We start from the raw sequence: 7,495 nt of genomic DNA on the forward strand, positions 1-7,495 counted from the left end.
TCACTATTCTTTGCATCTGTCAAAACAACTCTTCGACTATCAATCTATCTAGAGAATCGTTAAAGAGTAACCGGATATGACTAATTTACCCAAAAGTGATTTCGGAAATTACCGTTTGGACTTACTGTACCTTCAGCAGCATTCATTCGTAGTTTAAACGAAATTTTACCTGTTTATCTTTGTTACAATATTACTTCATATGTTGACGATATTCTTATTGCTAAACGTTCTTGGAGTGAGCATAACAAAATTTTGGATTCATTATTACGTATTTTTGCAAGAGTTGGCATTTCAGTGAACTTGGAAAAATCTGAATTTGGTCGTTCTCAGGTGAAATTTCTTGGTCACATTATTTCTACAGAAGGTATTCTTCCTGATCCAGAGAAACTAGACGCTATTCGTAATTATGCTGTTCCTACCACAAAACGTGATGTTCGTAGTTTCCTTGGTGTCTGTAATTTTCTTAGACGCTTTGTTAGATTGGACAATTTGGCCACACCTCGTTTTTGCGAACTATCTGGAAAGTTCTTTTTAAATGAAAATCGGTTGACAACTCTGTTTGGTTAGTTTGTATTCCTGATGAGTGGGTAAAAAAAATGATTTGGTACACACATTTCAGTTATGCACACTTTGGTCCCAGAAAATGCTTTCATAAATTACGAGAAAATTGCTACTTCAGTAATATGGAAAAAGTATTCAATCTGTTCTTGCCAAATGCAAATTATGTCAAAAGGCTAAGCCGCCAACTATTTCTCACAGAGCACCGTTGTTTCCTATCATTCCAGCGAAATTAAAGGACATGGCTGCAGTCGATTTGTTCAGTCCAGTGGTTCGTTCTACTAATGGTTTTGCGTACATTTTGGTAGCAGTGGAATTGACATCAAAATATGTGTGTTTTACACCTTTACGCAAAGCAACAGCTCGTTCAGTATCTAATGCTTTCATCAAACATTTTCTTAAAGAAGTGGGTCATGTTGATAAGGTTATATCAGATAATGGATCACAGTTTCGTTCTAAAATTTGGCTTCGTACTCTACGGCGTCGTAAGATTAAACCAATTTTCATTTCACTTTTTCACCCTCAATCTAACGCTTCAGAGAGATGGATGAAGGAAATCAATAAATAGTGTCGTCTTTATTGTCATCAGAATCACAGAACTTGGGATCAGTATCTTCATATTTTTCAAAACATTCTGAATGAACTCCCTAATGACTCAACTTCTTTACCGCCTATATTGATATTAAAAAATAAAGCACCGACAAATCGCATTTCTGAAATCGTTCCTTTTTCGCCTACACGGAAACTGCGGCATTCTGAAGTTGTCAATCTGGCTCTGCAAAATACTGCATCTGCGGCTGCTAGAAGAGAGAAATCAGCTAAACATCCTGGTCGTTTAAAAATCTTGTCAGTTGGTCAGAAGGTGTTAATTAAGTCTCATCGTTTGTCTCGCAAAGGAAAAGGCTTGTGTCGCAAATTTTTTCTGCTTTATAACGGTCCATATAGAGTTCGCAAAATTATTCATGATAACACTGTCGAAGTAGAAACTCTTAAATCTCGACGCTCTAAGGGAATACATCATATATCTAACGTTAAAATTTTTGTGGAATGACATACTTTCGAGAAACCAACAGTTATACGTAAACATGCAGAGAATACAAAGATACCGCGCTGTGTTTTGGCGGCGGCACATACTCAAAGCAACAGTCAAGTCTGCGCGCCGCACAAGGCAGTCGTTGACCGCAAACAATTACTTCCTACGTCACGCGCCTACAGCTGATCGAGCGCTCAGTGCGAATGCACTGATAGCCGTAAGCAAATACACAGTTAATTTCTCCGATTAAATTCAATATAAAGCTATAGTGACTTGATAAATTATGTTATTAACGTTCAGTATTTTTCAGGATACAGTTGTATAAAATATTTAAGAACTTCAGGTAAATTCTGTGTGTGTCCAACGTTAAGAGGACTTGCTATCGAGAAAATTTCAGGAAGAATGTAATTTCGAAGAAGAAACTAATAAACTAAAAAGGTAACTATTAATTGAGTTTATTTTTCAGGTAACATATTTCCACTTAGGTACGTACCTTAGACGTAATTTGCTGCTCGCGATTACGTGATTTATACCTTGTGCTAAATTTCATGTTCTATGAATTTACTTGTGAAGCGACGTGCTTGCGAACATTAACTGATTTGACAATTATTGATTAATGAACAGGGTTGTTATTTGTATATATTATGCATCGCTTGGCTGCTATGCTTTTTCAATGATGTCACATTATTTTTTTTATGTGCCTGCTGTGCTTCTTTATTTAAATTATAATTGTCACCTGATTAATTGTGCTGACTGTGATTATGTATGTAGGTTACACTTTGTGATTTATCTGCTTGCGTCTTCATGTTTACTTATTAAGATTACATATGAACATTTATTTGCTTATGCTGATATGATGCTAATGACCTGTTTATTATGTAAGATACATATTTGCTGCTTTGCGTATGGATTGCATATTTATACATTTCTGTTTGTTGTCATAACTATTCTTTAATTTGCTATATATAGAAATGCTGATATACATTGTACGAACATGGAGTTTAGGTTACACTATGGTATTAATTATTGTTCACTTGGCAAAGCCTCGTTGTAGGGATTGTGCTGCATCCACTTGTTGACATTCTGTTCTCCACTGGTATATTTACTCGCTATTGCATGTTTTGCTTACGCTCAGTGCCTTATATTTTTAAGATAAGAAAATGAACTGCTATAATTCGACATAAACGACATTAGAACAAGAAACTTCATGGAAGTCACATGAGCTGGAGGTTTTATGGAAGCTGTATAAATTTGTGCTAATAGAAAGGAAGCTAACGACATGACATACCACCACTAGGGTTAGACCATTGACAGTTATTACACTGCATTCTTCATGAGCAATTGAAATAGGAAGTGACACTTGACACAAAAAATACTCCACATGTTTGCTTCTGCCATGATTCTTGAAGTGGTGTACTCACTGTGAAATATTATGATCATTCATACTACATAATCGTACTTAATTACTGAGAGTTATTTGAACTAAAGTCTGTTAGAGGTCATGTATGCATTTTTTTTAATTTAATGATGGACAAGGTAACCAAAATGTACTTTATAATTCATAACGAGTAGAAGATTTGGCTCAGATGGATTACACAGAGGTTGTGTGTGGACATTGTGTCTTCGGATTGCATGGGATGATGAATTGAAGTTTGCACTAGGATTTTATCTGTACTTGTTCGAGGAGACTGACTAGAGGAAAGAGTTGTTATGGAAGTGAAATGATATTGGTAATAAGGTTTATATTTATCGACGTATTGAAGAGGTATTATTGAGGTATTGAGATTATGTGAAGTTGATGATTATTGAAGTTTTGGTGGACAAGAGGTAAGGTAAATGATATTGATGATAAGGTTTATATGTATCGACATATTGAAGAGGTATTATTGAGGTATTGAGATTGTGTGAAGTTGATGATTATTGGAGTTTTAGTGGACAAGAGGTAAGGTATATAATATTGAAGATAAGGTTTATATGTATCGAAGTAAGAGGTATTATTGAAGTATTAAGTTTATGTGATGCTGATGATTATTGGAGTTTTGGTGGATAAGAGATAAAGTAAGTGAGGAGCATATTTTTTTGTTGGTTTATATGGAACAAGGAGGATGAAGATGGCAGACTAGAACACTCCAGTGGAAGGAAGATTGTCTACACACACTTTGTTAAATCAATAAGCAGTACATACCTTTTTTGGAGAGAGGAAGCATTTGCATATATTGGCACACTGACAGTTGTTCAGCAGCCGTACATTTTGATCTGGCTTGGCAAACATTGGTCTTGACATGATGACTATGACGTTGACTAACTATTATTGACTGTTATACACTATGCCACTACTACTTGATACACATGATGAACATCAAATTTTGACAGAATTGCATTTACACAGTTAACACTATTCAATTACACAGTAGTACTTAATGTGGATGAAAGATGAGTGAGTGTGTTTTGTGTGTTTTCCCTTTCTAATCCCAGAAAAGTGGTACCGACTTACCTCCTAAATATTATTTTACTTGCTTGTTGTGACTTGCACTGACACCCATAAATATTATAGGTTTACTGATATTTGTGTATTCGTAATAGTTAATATGACAATTATCTGATATCATTTGTGTGTTTCTTATAATTTGTATGTTTAGTGTAAGAGCATTGAGAATAATTTTGTAAAAGCAATTGTGTGTGCATTCAAACTATTGTTCATGTCTGAACTGTCTGATTAGTGATGGTGAATATTATGGACTGTTACCTGCACTTGTTCAACATAATGCGTCCCACTTAGAAATGTTTAATTTCTGTGATGAACTGTGTGATCTGTGATAGTGAATATTACGGACTGTTACTTGTACTTTTTCTACATGATTGGTGCCACTAGGACATGTTTAATTTCTGATGATAAACTCTGATGAACAGTGTGATTAGTGATAGTGAATATTATGGACTGCTGTCTGCACTTCTTCAACATTACTGGGAGGTACTGATGGAACTGCTTCTACTGAAATGTCACTTGTTGGTCTCTGCACTTGTTCAACATTGCTGGGTGCCACTAATGGAACTGTTTCTACTGAAATAATGTCACTTGTTGGTGTCTGCACCTGCTTAACATTGCTGGGTGCCACTGATGGACTGCTTCTCCTGAAATGATGTCACTTGTTGGTGTCTGTACCTGTTCAACATTGCTGGGTGCCACTGATGAAACTGTTTCTACTGACATAATGTCACTTGTTGGTGTCTACACCTGTTCAACATTACTGGATGCCACTGATGGAACTGTTTCTACTGAAATGATGTCACTTGTTGCTGTCTGCACCTGTTCAACATTGCTGGGTGCTACTGATGGACTGCTTCTCCTGAAATGATGTCACTTGTTGGTGTCTGTACCTGTTCAACATTACTAGGTGCCAATGATGGACTGCTTCTACTGACATAATGTCACTTGTTGCTGTCTGCACCTGCTCAACATTGCTGGGTGCCACTGATGGACTGTTTCTACTGAAATGTCATTTGTTGGTCTCTGCACCTGTTCAACATTGCTGGGTCTACTGATGGAACTGCTTTTACTAAAATGATGTCACTTGTTGCTGTTTGCACCTGTTGACCATTGCTGGATGCTACTGCTGGAACTATCAACTACTTGTTTTTTTCAAATCATTGAAAGCATTTTATGTGAACATTTGTATAAACTGATTTTTTTGTGGATTGTGTAAACTATTATGTAAAGTCACATGTATGAAAGAATTTGTATTGCTTACTGTATTTTATATATTAGTTTATTGAAAGGTCAGTGCAAAGCCAAAATTTTATCTAATTATGTGATATTTACGTATTAATATTATCTTTTATTTTTGTCTGTATTTTTGTGGACGAATTTGGTGGTATTTTCACCACCAATGCTGGCAAAAATACCATCAAATTCTGGCCCGTGGAGGAAGGGCATATGAAAGGTGGCTACACTGAGCCACAGCGCCAGAGATTGCGCCAAAGAGTATTATTCAGCCGCCTCCATTGGCAGTGCTTGTCGAGAACTCGTAGTAGAGTGCTTGCTGAGATGTCGTAGTGAAAAGTTCTTGTCGAGAAGTCGTAGTGGAGAGTGCTTGTTCCATGTTTTATGCAGTTGTTTGATGGGCTAGACAGCAGATGTTGTTCGAATGGAGATATTGTAATGATCAGAGTGCTTTTCGTCAATATATATGAAGGTAAAATATTCCCTGTTTTTTCATTATTTCAGTGTCTTAAATAATGCGTCATTACAGGTTCAGTCAACAAAGCATCTGGTTCGTGTTCTTGTATTAGAGTGTAATTCTGCTTTCCTTACGCAATTATAGTATTTATATTTTTTAATTACTTCAGTATAAATGATATTTAAAATTTCTTGTCTTATTGAAGAAGAACCGTGCCAGATGTGTACGTTGAATCACACTTCCACACACAGAACAGTTACACTTGTGCTTTGTTGTTGCGTTGGTTTTATAGCTGCTGGGGACTTAATTAATTAATTGTGTTAACGGAAAATCTCATTCCATTCTTTGTTGTTATTCTATGCAGTCAGATTGCATACTAAAACTAGAGGGCCAACCGTTTACGACACAGCGTAACCGGACAGTTAGCTACTAAAAATTTAAAAAGTATTTGCATTCCATATTTATATAATTAAGCCCCCATGCCAGGTCTTTGTAAATTAGAGCCAAGGCTCCCCTCTGAATGCGCTACAGAAATGTGTAGCAATGCTTCCCAGAATAGCACAGGGCGTATTCTCCCCAGCGATCCTAATGGTATATGCGAGATGCCTCCGGCCGTGTATGTGTTTACTCAGCTACCACGCATGCCTGCTGGTCCTGCACAGGCCTAAGTACCAAGCGTGAGATGTTTGCGTAGCGGCTCACCCATGCAGGTGCAGCTAGAAGGTTCTCAATGTTATACTGACATCACATGTCTATGTAAATAAGAGTCAAGAAATAATAAAGTGCTGAAGAAATAGTTAACGATCGCTTTTGTAGGAGCTTTCGTGATGTCTCAGCCTGTTTGGATGGAAATTCTGGTCCTAACGGGACCTGTTAACGAAATTAGCCCAGAATAACACGAATGCATTCTTCCTCGCGATACTAACGGTAAACCCCATCCAATACTTATCAGTCCCTTCTCGGAATTGATAAAGTGTCATAGAAATAGTTAACCGTCACTTTTGTTGCAGCTTTCGTGACTTCCCAGATTGTCTGCATGGAAATTCTTGTCCTAACAGGACCTGTTCGCGAAAATAGCCCAGAATAACACCGATTGCATTCTTCCTGATGGTCCTAACGAGGCATTACGAAGTTACTCTTTCCAGAAATCGTAAAATCCTGCTTTCAACATACATCTTAGAAAAGTTAAAATTCTCACTGATAAAAGCCTTCATCATATATGTGCACACTTGCGAAAACACCGTTAATCATAAAAGCATTCTTGTTACTTGCAAAGAGAGAGAGAGACGATGGTCGCATCAAGCACTTCCAGAAATAGTGACATTCCATAAAAACTTCTCACTGGCTGTACATTCAAATGAAGCTCTCTCATTCGTCGCCTCGGTCTATATATAAGCCCACAACTAACCATCATTATCCTCAGTCCATTGCTGCCTGCTTGTTGTACATTCCATCATCTCTGTGTGTACTTGTTGTTTTCTTTCTGCAAGATGAAGAGAGGTGGCTTCAGCAATGCTTCAGAGTGTGGCAACAAGAGACATAGAGCTCTGGAGACAGGATTACCAAGTGAGTAAATAATTTCTATTTTGAGTGTAAATTTTCGTGTGTATGTTAAATTCACCTTATTAATTCCGTCTTCTTGTTACAGTACAACTCCAGGATTTTATCTTGGAGTGTGAGGAGAGATAGGAGGGGGTTGGGCCATGGCAGACTCTCGAAGTTCAGC

Source organism: Schistocerca serialis, chromosome 1 (assembly GCF_023864345.2).
Source record: "Schistocerca serialis cubense isolate TAMUIC-IGC-003099 chromosome 1, iqSchSeri2.2, whole genome shotgun sequence".
In the NCBI taxonomy this organism is placed as follows: domain Eukaryota; kingdom Metazoa; phylum Arthropoda; class Insecta; order Orthoptera; family Acrididae; genus Schistocerca; species Schistocerca serialis.